The following is a 15,684-nucleotide window of genomic DNA, read 5'->3' on the forward strand; positions in this document are numbered from 1 at the left end:
TGAGAAGAACAAACGAGAGTACGCAAGTCTGGTATGCTTAAAGGATGAACAAATGGAAACAGACGAATATCATGATTGATGACAGAGGGGTAGATGAAGAGCACAATAAGATGAACACGCTTTGGTAAAGCAAATATGTCCCCATTGCCATTAAATTCCTGGATAAAACAGTACAGTAAAACAACTGAATATATTGGCCTTCTGTAACCATTGCATTTAGGAGGTATACAATTCAGTGTACCTTTCAGATGTACAATAGTATTTTTTAAACAAGGCAATGCAGGCAGTCCTCAGGAGGTGGAATGACACATCAAACAACCAACAGGAGTGGGTGAAAGACTAATAACTCTCTGGATGGAGTTAAAGCCTACTTGATATACAGTTTAAAGACTTATTGGGACAATTTAATTTTGGGAGCTCCACTGAAGACAATAAAATGGCCCTGGGCTGATAATGGCTACTATAAGCAATCTATTCCACCTTTCCAATGTCTGTCTTTCTGTTTCTCCCTTTTTAATTTAGAACATTCTACCCTCAGTAGGTAGAATGGTCTAATAGCCTTGTAGCCCTTCTTCTTCAGGCTATATTGATTGTAAAATGCCTTCTCCCTCGTTGTAGGCCCTCACCCTCGTTCTGTACTACTGTGTTTAAAATAATGCTGAATAATTACAAAGTTAAACAATGCAACAGAGTATGCCTGTAAGTTTGCTGGTATCTCCTAGTCTTTCTTTCCAAATGTACAGAACGTTTATTTTCCATTTTTATAGAAACTATGTTTAATTGGGGTAACCATCCTATTATTTAATTGCCAAAATGCCACTTACGGGCTGGAAACTGAATATTATGTTAAATTTAATAATGAAATCAAATAGCAATCTTGGCTAAAAAAGCAAGGTCAAACAAAATGTTAGTAAAAACAGAAAAATAAAGTAGAAACTGGGAAAATGTGAAAGCCCTGAATGCTTTTCAAGGTAATTATTGCTTCGTACCCAGCAATCAAAACACCCTTGCTTCAAATGAATCACAGAGATGCAATGTGCCCCAGACATTATTATGTTGTGTGTTATGTTGTCAGTGTTTTCATGGTATGTCAATCACCTGCGAGGGTATCTAGGCACTCTGCGACATGTGTGGGAGGCCAGCCTTCGGGATTACTCCAAAAGCCAAGTCTTCAGCTTCTTTCAAAAGTCAAAAAGAAAGGAGGGGGCACTGATGTGCTTGGGTAGGTTGTTCCAGGCTTTAGGGGCAAGGTACGAAAAGGTGTAGCCCCTGCTCTGCTTTTGTGTATGCATGGGGTGTGCGATAGTGAGAGACCAACTGTCTGAATAAAGACTTGCATGCTTTGTGATGTTAAATGTGGTATGCAATTTGGCACCTTTGTTTGCAGTGGGTTGTTGTGCTTTATCACTAGACGTGTTTACGTATTCAGTCACTAGTGCACGCTAGAATCAGAGCACCTCCTACGAAGGAGCAAGTTTAATGTATTTTGTCTCCTTTTATGTATAGGTACCTCCAACCTTTCAATGATACTCAGGTAGGCCTTGAGTATGTTGGATGTGAAGTAGGATAGAATAGGATCCACCTCACAGATGCCTAGATAGGGATCTCTGGCTCTGAAGAATACCCCTGACCAGTTATGGCTCAACTTGAGGGCAGAAAGATGTTGGCCTTAATGATTGTTTTCATGGAGTGAGTCATTATACTCATAAAAACCGTCCAATTTTTGATTCTTACAAACAGACACCACTATTAAAGGTGTAATCTACACTGATTATCTGTAAGGTCATTTTAAAAGATGACTGGATCACTGTATTATCCAGAATAACATTATCTAAGAACTCCCCCTAGTGTATTTCACCACGAGGTTGAGTCCGTCCAGGTGGCACTGTCCTACCTGGGTGGGAACAGTTGGCAGATGATGAGGCATGGCGAGTGTGTGAGACCACCTATTCCATAAGGAGGAATCCCCAACATAGGTTCCAAACCGGCAGTCTTCAAGAATTATCTTGGAGGAAAATGATGGGATCCCAACCACAGAGGTCGTATCTGACAGTTTTCTCTTTTCTCCTCAACACCTGTTGTGTTCACTGTTACAATTTTGGGAGGAAGTGTGCAGTTTAGACCTCTCATCTCTCTGCTTGTGTAAGAAAGACAAGAGAATACAGCCCAAGAGTGATCACAGAAGTGGTAAGGCTGAACAGGGAAACAGTTACCTAAGTGCTGAAGGCTGCCTTTTTGTGGTGAAATAGCTGGTTTCATGTGTGAGGCCTTCCACTTCTGCAGTAGTTGCAGCTTCTAGGAGCCTAATTTAAAGTCCAGCAGAGTGGTATTTCTCAGTGGAATACCCCTCTGTCTGATCGCAACTGGTTTGGTGCTCCTCCACCCAGTTTACCTGGACTTGTAAAGTCACATCAGTGATCAGTGTAGTGGGGATGAATTGCTGGCGAGACAGAAGGTAGGTTCATCAAAGTAAGTTTATTATTTAAGAATACAAGCAAATAAAGTGAGGTCATCAGCTTGCGTCCATCCAATCCAGCTCCAACCATCAACTGTCGCTCCAGCCAAGATCGGAGTTGGAATGCATGTATGCAACAAACTCTAAGAACACTATATAAACAACACTCCTTTTACCAAGGCATTAGACATTACCAAGGACACAACATCTTCCTCCTAAATATTAACCAAGTACAATAGAATCGTAACTATAATTTACATGCAAATACTATGTAACAACGCCCCTTGCTGCTAAGGTAATAATACATATGGAAGACATGCATATAATGAAGGTACATGTAAGATCATAAAACTTGTAGTAAAAATATGCATATAATGATGATACACGTTGCTAAGGTATTAATACTAAGGTTGCTAAAGTTATACAATGCCCATCTTCATTTTAATAAAATGAACAAAAATAAACTAATAAATGACTCTACATAGTTCCACATTTTAAAATCCTGTAAATACCTTGATTTCTTAGACACACAACCACATCTAGTAATAATGATTTAATCATTTTAACTAGTGAGTTCATAATTTTTTTGGAGCAAATTCAATAGATATGTCTTCTTGTCCAGGCCCCATACACAATGTTGAATCAGAAGAATATAAAGCAACCGATGAACAACCATTATGTTCTTCACGTTGTGAATCTCTTACTTTATTACTCTGCAGAAAAATATTCAAGGGAACTATACCTTGACCAGGCATTGTTAGTCTTCTCATTATAACATCTTTTTGAAAACTGAAAAGTGGAATAATATTCCTCTTGGACCGCTAATGTCCATCAGCTAATCGTGCAGATGTACGTGTGATCTTGACCACTTTAAATGGACCATTGAAATTAAATTCAACTTAAGGTTTCTTCAACCTCATTTTTTTTAGCATTACCCATGTTCCTATAACAAGTTCCATGTCACTTACTGAGTGAGCTTGATCATAGTATTTGTTCATTTTATCCTGTGAATCTTTTACTTTTAACCTTAATTTTTCCAAATCAATTTGCTCGGGTATATTTCTGGAAGTTGACTTTTCATTTAATCAAGGTGGAATTAAACCTGTATGGGGACTCCTACCCCTCAACAAAGAAAAAGGTGTTATTCCTGAGATAGTGTGAGGAGTGTTGTGATAAGCCCACGGTTTGTTTCTCACAAATTCTTTGACCTTCACCTCGCTGTTTGAATCCCTTCTTTAAGCAATCTATTTACTCGTTCAACAGCTCCTTTGGAATTTGGACTGCATAATGCTAAATTTAGATGCTTCAGGTAATCTTGAAATTGATCCAGAAAATTCTAATGCTACCTTACTCCATGGGCAATCTGGAAATGGAGAAGGCATCAATGGTGTTTCTTTAGTTTTCCAACGTTTGTTGGAAAATAAACATTCTACACATCTGTTGTAGGAAGCTGGCTCTGTATATTCTATCTCAAAGTGAGAGATAATGTGCACAGAGTCCAGGTGTTCCCCTTAGAGGTTGATAGTGGCAATAATAGATAATACTAATGCTCTACTTGTGGTAGTGTGGTCAAGCAGTTAGGCTTATCAGAGGGTAGTGTTAAGCATGTGTTGTACACACACACAGGCAATAAATGAGAACACACACTCAAAGACTTAATTCCAGGCAAATAGGTTTTTATATAGAAAATTATTATTTCCTTAATTTATTTTAGAACCACAAGATTCAGATATCAAGTAAGTACATAATAAACCCACACTGATGCCAGTGCTGGATTTATTCAAAAAATGCACACAGAGGGCATCTTAGAGATGCCACCTGTATTTTATCCAATCCTTCAGTGCAGGACTGACTGGTCTGTGCCAGCCTGCCACTGACCCTGAATCTTAGGAAGGGATGCTGCATGACCTTGATCCCGATGAAATCATAGTAATAGACATCTCTGAAGCCTAATATAAACCTAACAGAAAAAAACGTACAGGTAAGTCAAATCGAGATGCACTAAAAAGAGACTTACAGACACAATAAAGGGTCAGGTCTACCCATACTAATTCATATTGGCAATATATTCAACATGAACTACATTATTAGCTTGTTTTACTCCTATGAATTGTTGATGTTTTGATTTGTAATCTCTTCTTAGGAACGACTGCACATTCAGAACATAGAGGTAAAAGTTTTGTTTAAACACATAGGGCCTCATTTTGAGTTTGGCGGACAGTATAACTATGAAACTGCCATGAAAAGGCTGTCGGAGAACAAGGTCGTAATCCGCAGGGCAGACCTGCATGCAGGGCTGCCCTGACAGATTGGGACTTCCATCCGCTGCCAATCCATCAGGGTCACCGATCCCGATGGAGACAGCAGTCTGTCCACCACGGTCTTAATGTGGAGGTCAGACCACCACAGCAGTGGCAGTCTTCACTGCCACCGCGAGACTGGCAGTCTTAAGACCGCCAGCCTCGTAATGAGGCCCATAGTATTTTGCCAACAATGACATATGGTAACAAAAAATGTATCTGTTTTAACATTTCTTTAATTTTATGATGCATTCTAAAAAATGCACATTGCACTTCTGTATTTATTTTACAGAAACGTGTAATCTTTCAGTGGGATCACAGAATTATCTAGGTTCTGTTCCTGACACTACTTTTGACATCTAAGGCTAGTGGTCAGAGTGGCAGTGACAGGAATTGCAAGGGACAAACCATGAATTGCAGCTGCTATCTCCTGGTGATTCCTAAATTACATCTATTGAGGCTAGTGGGTAGAAAATATTAAGGTTACGCAGGAAAAGGGAAGATGCTTAGCCCCAGTGACCATGGCATATCTACTTGGTCCTATAGGTAGAAAGACAATTAAATTCAATTCTATGGTTGTAAAGTATGAATATTCCCCTCTTGCCTGCCTTTAGGTATTAAATGACACTAGAATTTTCATGAAAATAGAACAGCACAGTCAGGCATGAAGTGTACCAGGTGTGACCTAAAATTTCCCAGACCATCCATGGCCCATTTAATCAGTTTTCAGTCATATCTTTTCTCTTTTCAAAATACTAATGCAATGAACTGAACTTCTAAGTTTCCAAGGTCCAAGTAGGAGTAACCGATGCAGTACATGTTTTTTCCTTTTAATTCTGGGACTTGAACTGGTGTTTATTCAATTATAAAGACAACAATACAAGTCTCAAAATGCATAGGATGAATGTAGTACTGGAGTGGATGCACTACTCATGCATGGACCATCAAATCTAGAGAGTACTGCAATGCTTTTGCTGCCTAAGTACTTGTACTCCCTCTCACTCCCTCCCATTCCCTCTCTTTGCCTTCATGGGTGGGTCGTCACGTTTAGGCTTTTGCCTCTGCATCCCAGCACTTGTAGTCCTCAATGCTCAATTGGTTGAATATGAAAACAAGTACCAGTAGCCAAGGAACCCCTGGTGCAAGGTTCAAAATGGTGCTGCGGGGGTCAGGCAGAGTTCAAACAAGGGGTCTGTGGGAGTTGCCAACAGGAACATTTTTACAAATGGCATCAGGCAATTATATTTTGCTTCCCCCTTGTTCAGTAGTCTTTAAATCTTATGCGCTTTTGAGCAACAAAACTGGCCAAATATACTAAAAATAATTTAAAAAATAATTTTCAACTAAGGGTCGCATTATAAAATTGGCGGTAAGTGCCGCCAACTGGAGCGGCCACAGCCACCAAAAGACCATCAGCGTGGCTAACATCCATCTGCCAAATTATGACCACAGCCGGATTTCCGCCACAAGAAGGGTGGAAATCCGTCTGTGGGCATACTGGCGGATGGTGTTAAGGTGGAGCTGCTACCACCAGCAGCGCCACACCAGTAGACTGCCGCCAGACGTATTGTGAAAAATAATACAGCATGGCGGTGTTCTGCTGGCATGCGCTGCTGGTGGTAGCAGCGCACCATCCCGTCCCCTGACGGAAGACCCCCTGGATGCAGGTAAGTTGGGTTTCCGACAGCAGGTAAGTTGGGTTTCTGACAGGGGGGGGGGGGTTGGGGGTGTTGTGTGTGTGTGTGAGGCGGTGTGCATGAATGTGTGAGTGTGTGAGTGAATGCAATTGTGTGTGTATGAATGGAAATGTGAATGCATGTCTGCAGTGTGAATGTGGTACGGATGTGTGTGTGTGAATGAATGGATGCATGCATGTATGCATGCATGTATGAATGTGTGTATGCCTGTGTGAGTGAGTGTGTGTATGCCTGGTGCCTGGTGTGTGTCTGCGAGTGTGCATGTATGGGGGGAGCGTGGATGGAGTGGGGTGGGAGGTGTCTGGGGAGTGTCTCCTCTCAATGACAGGGAAGGATTTCCCTGTCACTGGTAGGGCCTACCGCCATGGTTTTCGTGGCGTTACAAACGTCATGAAAACCATGGCGGTAGGCAGGGTCAAAATGCCGCAGGCGGTGCATTAGCAGCTGCCGGGCTGGAGATTCTTATATCTGGCCCAGCGGCTGCTACCGCCATGGCGATCAGTGTGGTATGTTAGCAGGTTAGCTTCAGCAAACCCACCAATGTCATAATGTGGTGGTATGTACCACCAGCCTGTTGGTGATACTACTGCCACATTATCACCGGCCGTCATGGTCATAATGACCCCCTAAATGTTTGAAGCTACATTTGGATAAAAATCCACAATTCCACCAGTAAAGTAGTCCATAAATTATATAGCACTTGGATAAAAAAAAAACTTCCATGTGACTCCTGACCAAGATGAAATCATGACAAATGAATAGCATGAAATAAAACTGACCTTCTTGCACCAAGGTTACTTTTAACTTTGCCAACACTTCCCTTCCAGAAAACATGCATGTGCTTCTGGACTGCGACTCCCCGAGAGGGATTAGTCACACTGTGGCAGGAGACCCCAGAGTTGGATTTGAACAAAACTTAGAAGCAGTTCTTAATCCAAATATTTAACTCCTGCAGGTGTTGCCTCTGGCTGGACTAAAACAATACAAGTTTCTAGACAAATTATTTGGTCCATGCCACAACGTCAAGGATGGTGAGAGTGTTTTCGATGCTAACAGGCTGAATTGAATGTTGCCTATTTTGTTTATATCTATAGTCCTCCTAAAAAAAGTGTGGTGTGTACAGCACCGAGCTGAAATCTAGCACCTCCTCCTGCCCCCAGCTGATGGCGCGCCTTATGCCTTTCTTAACCTTATGGAAATACCGGCCCTGCAAAAAGTGAATGGTTTTCTACTAATGCTTAAATAACATTTTATAAGGGATAAAGTACCCCCTGCCATGCATGATAAGGAAACTGCAAGTCACCAAGGAGTTCCTTTATAGGGTTATGGAACTCAGAGGTGATATCCTTATCATGCGTGGCAGGGGTACTTAATCCCATATAATACAGGAATAATACCGCCTTTCCCGCAAACCACTTAAAACCTTGGCAAGTAGCTCTTTCATATGAACGAGTGAGCAGGTTCACAAACATGAAGAATAAAAATAGTACTTCTAGTGCAAAATTAAACACATCAAAAACCTATAAGATATTGTTGGCAAAGATATTAGAAACAGTTCAGTAAAAGTCAGTTTTTTTTTTATAAAGCTACAATAGCTCGGAATGTGTAGAAATATGCAGAAAGATTCTAAATTTTATGTAATTATCTAAGGAGTGCACAAATAAACATGTTCTTTTTGCTTGCTATTGTAAACTAGAAAAACAGAGCAGAAGATAGAAAAGCAGTATTTCATTTCTGTTGCTTCATTCAGCTGATCCGTGAACTGACCTGTTTTTCACCTCCGCTGCTAATTTGGCAGCAGGCATTGTGACATCAGAACTCCATTGCAATAACTTATTACAGTTGCGTTCTTGCATGTTTTCAACCGGTTGCATCACAAGTCTCAGATTATATGACATAAAGTAGCCCCTGCCATTCATTATAAGAATAGTACAAGTCACTGAGGAGTTCCATAACCATATTGTGGAAGGAGACTGAAGGTCAGGTTTCCTTATAAGGTTATGGAATTCCAAGATGATTTGAAATATCCTTATCATGTATGCCAGGGAGTACTTTATCCCAGATAATACATGGATATACCATCACCCATTTCACATGAAAGGATGAGCATATTTGCAAACATGAAGACTAAAATAAAATTTCCAGTGGAAAATTAAATGCATCAAAAACCTGTTATATATTTGTGGCAAACTGATATAAGAAACCATTCAATACAAGTCAGTTTAAAAAAAAAAGCTGGAGTAGCTCGGAATGTGCAGAAACTTACAGAAGGATTTTAGCCTTTCTCTATATAGGGAGTGTGAAAAAAAATATTCTCTCTGCTATTAAAATAGAGCAGAAGAAAGAAAAGTAACCTTCTGTTTTCATTGCTTTAAACAGCTGATTCAATTATGCTCCCTGACCTGCCCTTGACCTCAGTTGCTGGCTCTGGCAAGAGGAATTGTAACATCAGAACTTGATGGTAATAACTTATAATAGTCGAGCTCTGACGTCTTTTCTTTATAATCTGCGACGGGGTGCGTCACAAGGCGCTTATTATAAAAAAAACAGAGACTGTCTTTTATGTAGGGATTACAGAATCCCATATATTATAAAGAAAGTAGAGACAGGCATTTTTACAGGGATTGCAGAATCCATGTATTACATTTTACTTCGTTTTTTCCATGTATTTGACACAGTAGGAATCAATCTACAATAAGCAATGGAGCTCTTCACAGAGAACATTTTTGTCATAGCAGGAGCATGTGGTACAGAGAATGCCATACAGAAAATATTTTAGAGATATGCAATTGAGGCCAGCTTACAGAAACAAAAATGTGATGTTGCGCAGTGATAGTAACGTGAATGTTAGGATTTCTGGATGTGCCACTGGCTGAATCGCCCAGTAGTTGTTGCTTGGTTAACTATCGTATTTTGTGTTATTCTAAATGAGTGCTGCACTCCTTTTGGTTTAACTCTCCTACCCAGTTGCAAAGAAATCCAAAACATTTGGGGGTTACTGTAGCACTCAACTTGCATGCAAGAAAGAGACACCCCTGGATATGTGCTTTTAGAACATCCTCATTTGCAGTGCGCATGACTGTCTCTTCATTAGGTCTCAAACAAAATGAAACATACCTTCTAAATGCAGATATGGCTACACCAGTGTTGTTAGAGTTAGGAGCTCACACTGTCTCTGAAGCATCAGAAAGATAGTGTGATGTTCATGGGCTGCCACCCTTCACTGCGTAGTATGACTACTGTACTCTGTCCCCACTTTAAATACGGACCCCTGATGTCTGCGTGAAATGTGACTCCCATGACTCCCCGCCCAGCCCTCTCAAATACCCCTTGCTTTCTATACACGGACGAGATGAGGAATGAAGAGAGAGGGGCAGGCAGAGGATGTTGCTTACAGGCATAGCAGCTGAGTTTGGATCTAGGGAACTATGGTTGAGTTCCAGTGTTGTCTTAAAATTCTGGGCAAAACACTTATTTTCAATGCCTAAAACATGAATGTGACCTTTTATAATGTAATTGGTGTTCAATCCAAATGATTCCTATGCACCTGGGACGGAATGCCTGATATATTTATACAAAAAGTACTAAACAATATCATGAGAAAGAAAAGAAAAGGGGCATGGGTTGGGGCACAGAAGCACACTATGATGGACAGCGACATGCGATATGCAGAGAGTAGGGGTGGCAGAAGCTTACAAGGGAGACACAAAGAGATAAAAGCACCAAAATGGGACTTCTGGACACACCAGACTGGGACAGAGTCACAAGTTCAGGATGACTGCGATGGAGAGCAGGCTGGCTACCAGTACGCAGTTAGGCCAGCTGAACAAAGTACCTAAAATGCTGGTTGCGGGAAATTGTGTAGAGCCGCATCGAAAATGGGCCATGCAGCCATAGTGATATGTCTGTTCCAAGATGCGGTGAGGCTGTGATGTGAGGTACTGTTACATCAACATCAAGGATCCCGTCGACCGGGCTTGCGATGCGAAGTCCGATCTCTGGGGTGCATCACACAGCTGGCGATGCATCAGTCTTGAGAAATTAGGAGGCTGCGATGTGGAGGCCAACATTGTCATCGAGGCTGGTCCTCTACGAGGACAAGTTTGGGGAATCCCTCTGAATAAGAAGCTACATATCGTCTCACTTTATGCAGATGATGACCTCAGATATGTGCGAGTCATCTGGGATGGCATTGGTGGGATAGTGGAGATTCTGACCACGTTCCAGAGGGCCTCAGGTCTTGGGGTTACTGGGCCATTGGATATTGTGTATTTTTGCTCTAAATGCGCACTGCCCACCACAACACTTGATGATCGATGCACATCCCCTACGATGGAAACCCCGGGTGTTTTGTTATCTGTGGATATGAATATTCTACCAAACATGTTTTCGGAAGCAGACAGCTGCGCTCTGTGGTAGGCTTCAGCCTAAAAAGGGAATCAGGCCAGGCAGCAGGAACTACTCATTGTTTTCCAACTTTACATGGGAAGATTATATTTGTTTGTGCACTTTGATGTGCTGGTGGCAATTATACAGCATTTAAAACATTAGTTGCACTATAAAGATGCCAGAAGGAAAACCTTTCATTTTTAGCCAAAAATAGGTTTTCATTAAACAAGGTTCTTTAACCTTGTTTACACCAGTAATAGCGACAAAAGTTAAGAAGCATTATAATGTCACTTCCTGCTTCACGTCCAACTCCTATAACTCTGATGCTCTTCTTTCCTCTTACTGGGGGCTAACCTGCACTACCCAAAGTAAAGAACAGGGGCAGCAATACTTTACAAATGCCCAGATCACCATTGAGTTTAGTTCAAGCCATGCAGCATTATTACCATATATGGTGAATGAAAACATTAACCTGTGCAAAATATATCTTTCTATGTTAAATAGTATTTTATGAAAGTTAATTTATGTTTTTTGTTTCTTTGTGTAAATGTTTTCAATGAGGCATTAAAAAGGACAGAACACCAAAAAATTACTAGTTTCGTAATTGTGCGACCTACAAAAGACAGTAGATCCTGGCTTAAGTATCATTCACATATACATATCAAAGAAATGTTAAGATCAATGCTTCACGTTAAAAAATACGAGCACTTGCTAGAACTGAACTCCTTATTTTTAACCCCACTACAACAAAGATCCCCCAACTCTACAAGAGGGGAAATCCCGCTACAGCATGACAAATATCAGTATATTTCCAAAAGATAATACTCGGTCATCCATGAAGGAAGACTCTAGGCCTCACCACGCAGTAATGCAGTCTCTTTCCCTAACCAAAAAATATCTTTTATTGTCTGGAAGCATAAAGGAGTGCCATTCAGGTTGGAAGTCCGCCGCTCCATTGCCAAAAGAATCCATAGTCTGTGAAACCATTGTGTGAGCGCCTGTTGATCTATTTTCTGTACCATTCAAGTTTCAACATCGCGGAGACACCTACTGGCTTTAATTCCAAGAGCATCACATCTGGGAAAAAAGGGAAGGGGTATCCCAAGATGTCTCTCAACGTGTCGGCAGCGCCCTGCCAGAAGGGGCGAATCCTCAGGCACTGCCACCACACATGTCGAGTGCCACCAATCTCTCCAGATCCTCTTCAGCATCTAATGTTTGCATTGAGGTACATGCAGCGCAAGAGAAAAGGAGTGTAATACAACTCGTACCATAGTTTGTAATGTATTTCCCTGCTTATTATCAAGGTGGATGAGGGATTAATATCCCCCCTAAACCTATTCCAATATCATTGTGTGATGCGGCCCCCTAATTGGCGTTCCCATGGTTCGTTATGTTTCCAGGTGGAGGACACCTCCTGTGCTAACACCATATGATATACATTCGATGTCGTGCCCCTCATACCCACCAGCCTAGGAAAGACTGCCTTCAAAGGGATATAAGCGCACGTGACTGCCTCAGGTTGTGTGACCCAATGCAGTAGCGTAACAAAACCTGAGGGGCCCCCCTCCACACTATATGGAAGCCCCCCCCTCTGAACTCAGTCATCAGCTCTCAGGCCAGGGTACTTTGCTGAGGGGGCCCCCTGGAGCTCAGGCGCCCCGCCCCCTGCACCTTGTGGCTATGGGGGCCTGTGTTACGCGACTGATTCAATGTTCAATCTGCCCATAGTGCATACGTTCCTTCTCAGAAAGATGGAACTCGGTTTTCCACTAAAAAAATGACTTAGGAACAGGCTTCCTATACGTGTAGATTTGTAATTCTGTAATATGTAATTGCATTTATATAGCGCTTACTACCCTTGATGAGGCATAAAAGTGTTTTTCGGTGAGTAGCCAGCTACTCCGGAACTCAAGAGGAATTAGTGGTGGATTTGCACAGGGAAATATGAGTACAGTATTAGTATTATTATGAGTTAATTTGAGAAGAGGATATGTGAGTTTGCTAGTTGGATTGACTAGATTAATTGAGGGATAGAGGAGGGAAGAATCCAGAATTGTTAATTGGGATTTTACAGTAATAGGATGAGGCTCAGGATGAGTAAAGGAGAGATGGAGGAGGGAAGAGTCTGTGGAAGGGGGTTAGGGAGATCATAGTAGAAGGAGGGGTTTTGGATGAGTCAAAGGTGAGATAAATGAGGGAGAATTTAGTAGGATTATTTGGTAGATCATGGAAGCAAACTGAGGTTTAGTGTGAGCTAGATGCGGTTGAGGAGGGAAGAGCTTAGGCAGGGGTATTTTGAAGATGAAAGTAGTAGAATGGGTTTGGGAAGAGTCAGAGTGGGGATGGAGGATAGATTGATAGAGACATAGGGTGATGTAAAGCTTACGACAGAGTAAAATGTACATTATTTTTTATTTATTGTATTTATAGTTTTTTATTTAGTTATTTTTGTTTAATTTAATAATTTACATTTTGAATTTTATTTCTAGATTTAATTTGATGTATTTTTATTTTTTTCTCTAGTACAGTAGTACTAGTGTAATAAATAAATAGATATGTAAATACATAGTAAGGGAATATATGTGCAAAGGATATAATAATGGGTATAATACTATGAGAAGAAAAGTAGTATTGTATAAATACAGACTTTCAAGATTCATAATATTTGAAGTTAATTAATAAGTGTACTAACCTTCAATAATCTTCCCTGAATTTTTCAATAGCAAAATGCTTGCTGTTAAATAGTTAAGATAACATTTGCTCATTGTGTTATAAAAAAGAAAGCAGGGATTCATAAGTATCTAATATAAAAACTTATCTAGGAGCTATGCAATGACCAATGAACATGTTAAGCATAAGATAATATACACATTTAGATGTATATACACACACATATATAAATACACACATACACACACATATATATATATATATATTTAACCGTGAGTAAATATACATTTGTTAAACAGGCTTAGAGAGTATGTGTATACTTTATTATTATGAAATAGTAACTATACATATTTCTTAAAGAACTATGCATATCTAGAATATACAAGTAATCAGATTATAAATATTTATCAACACAGGCATATACAGTCCATTGCTGTTTAAATATGGTGGTTATGAAGGAAAGAGCCAACTCTTGAGTAGTCTTCTGAAGGCAGGATAGTTATTCGTGGATCATATATTTGGGGGTAATGAATTCCACAGTTTGGCTGCTTGAACAGAGAAGGATGTACCACCTATTGTCTTTTACTTGTATGGTGGTGTTTTAAGGCGGGTGCCAATGTTGAGCAGAGGTTTCTTTGTTGAATGTATTTGGTTATTTTGTTTCTGATGAAAAGCGGTCCTGTGGGTGATACAAAGCAGCCTGAAGGTGAATCTTCTGGCAATGGGTAACCAATGTAGGCCTCTCAAGGCAGGGGAGATGTGGGCTTGTGGCTTTGCATGTAAAAGTAGCCTGGCAGCTGAGTTCTGAATACCTTGTAGTTTTTTGATTAATGGATAGAGATGATCCATGGTAGAGGCCATTGGCATAATCCAGTTTGGATAGTACAAGAGAGATAATAGCCTACACCTTGTGTGGAAATCCGAGGTGGGGAAAGATGTGTTGCAGAGTCTTCAAGGTGATGATGCTTGATTGTGCTAATTTGTCCACTTGGGCATTCATTGTTAACTTGGAGTTCATGGTAATGCCAAGGTTTTTAACTTCCTTGGATACTTGAGGAGGTGGTCTCAGATCATCAAGCCAGCCGCACAGTGGGTCATAATATTTCCAGTCACCACATGTGAGTATTTCTGTTTTGGAAGCATTCAGTTTGAAATGGCTCCAAGTCATGACTGATCAACAGCTCTGAGGCAACTGAAGATTTGGGAGTTTTCAATGTCTTTGGGGTAGTCCAATTTAAGTAGTATTTGTGTGTCATCTGCATAGTTGTAGCATGTGAGTTGAAAATCATTGATCAATTCTGGTAGTGACATTATGTAGATGTTGGAAAGCATAGGTGAGATGACTGATCCTTGGGGGACCCCTGCTTTTGTGAGGTAGGGTTTGGACAAGAAGGGGTAGAATAGATATTATTAGCTCTGTTTTGAAGGTAGGATGTAATCCAGTCGAGAGCAGACCCTTCTATGCCGGCTTTATTGAGTCTTTGAATTAGGGTTTCTTGGTCAACAATATCAAAGGCAGCTGAGAGGTCAAAGAGATGTAGTGCAGCAACTCGATTGCAGTCGACTGTGGTTTTACGATCATCCCAGAATGCTATGAGTGCTGATTCAGTGTCTCTTCCTGGGTGGAATATAGTTTGTTAGTCTGAAAGTATGTCATTGTCTTTAATGAATTGTGACATCTGTGCGAATGCTGCTCTTTCGATCAGTTTGCCCAAGAAAGGTCCATTTATGATTGATCTATAGTTGTTGGGGTCCTGTGGGTCTAGGTTTGGTTTCTTTAATAATGGATGTATGTATGCCTTTTTCAGGTCTTCAGGAAAAGTTCCTGTAGTTAAATAGTTATTGATGATTCTTCTTACCAGTGTGGCTGAGAAGTAGATAAAAGAATGTTCTTGAAGATGTGTGGTGGACAAGGGTCAGAAGGGCAACTAGAAGGCCTGCTTGTTTTGACCAAATCCATAAATTCACCTTGTGATATTTGTTTGAAGGAGTGCAGAGGCTTGGTTGGCTTACTCTTGGAGGGGATTTTAGGAAACGGGTTGGTGCTGATAGTTTTCTTCTGTTTTAAATAGGAGTACAATGTGGCTGCCTTGGTTGTGTAATGAGTTGCCAGTTTGTTTGTGAAATCTTGAGTAATGGGATGACTTCCTTCCATGCATTTAGGTTTTCG

General features: G+C 40.7%; 1 protein-coding gene across 6 annotated transcripts in view; it reads right to left on the bottom strand.

Moving 5' to 3' along the window:
• The window catches only part of ARHGEF28 (Rho guanine nucleotide exchange factor 28), an 892,610-nt gene that overhangs the window by 622,319 nt on the left and 254,607 nt on the right, over positions 1-15,684 (bottom strand). The window lies entirely within an intron of this gene.

Source organism: Pleurodeles waltl, chromosome 1_1 (assembly GCF_031143425.1).
Source record: "Pleurodeles waltl isolate 20211129_DDA chromosome 1_1, aPleWal1.hap1.20221129, whole genome shotgun sequence".
Taxonomy (NCBI): Eukaryota; Metazoa; Chordata; class Amphibia; order Caudata; family Salamandridae; genus Pleurodeles; species Pleurodeles waltl.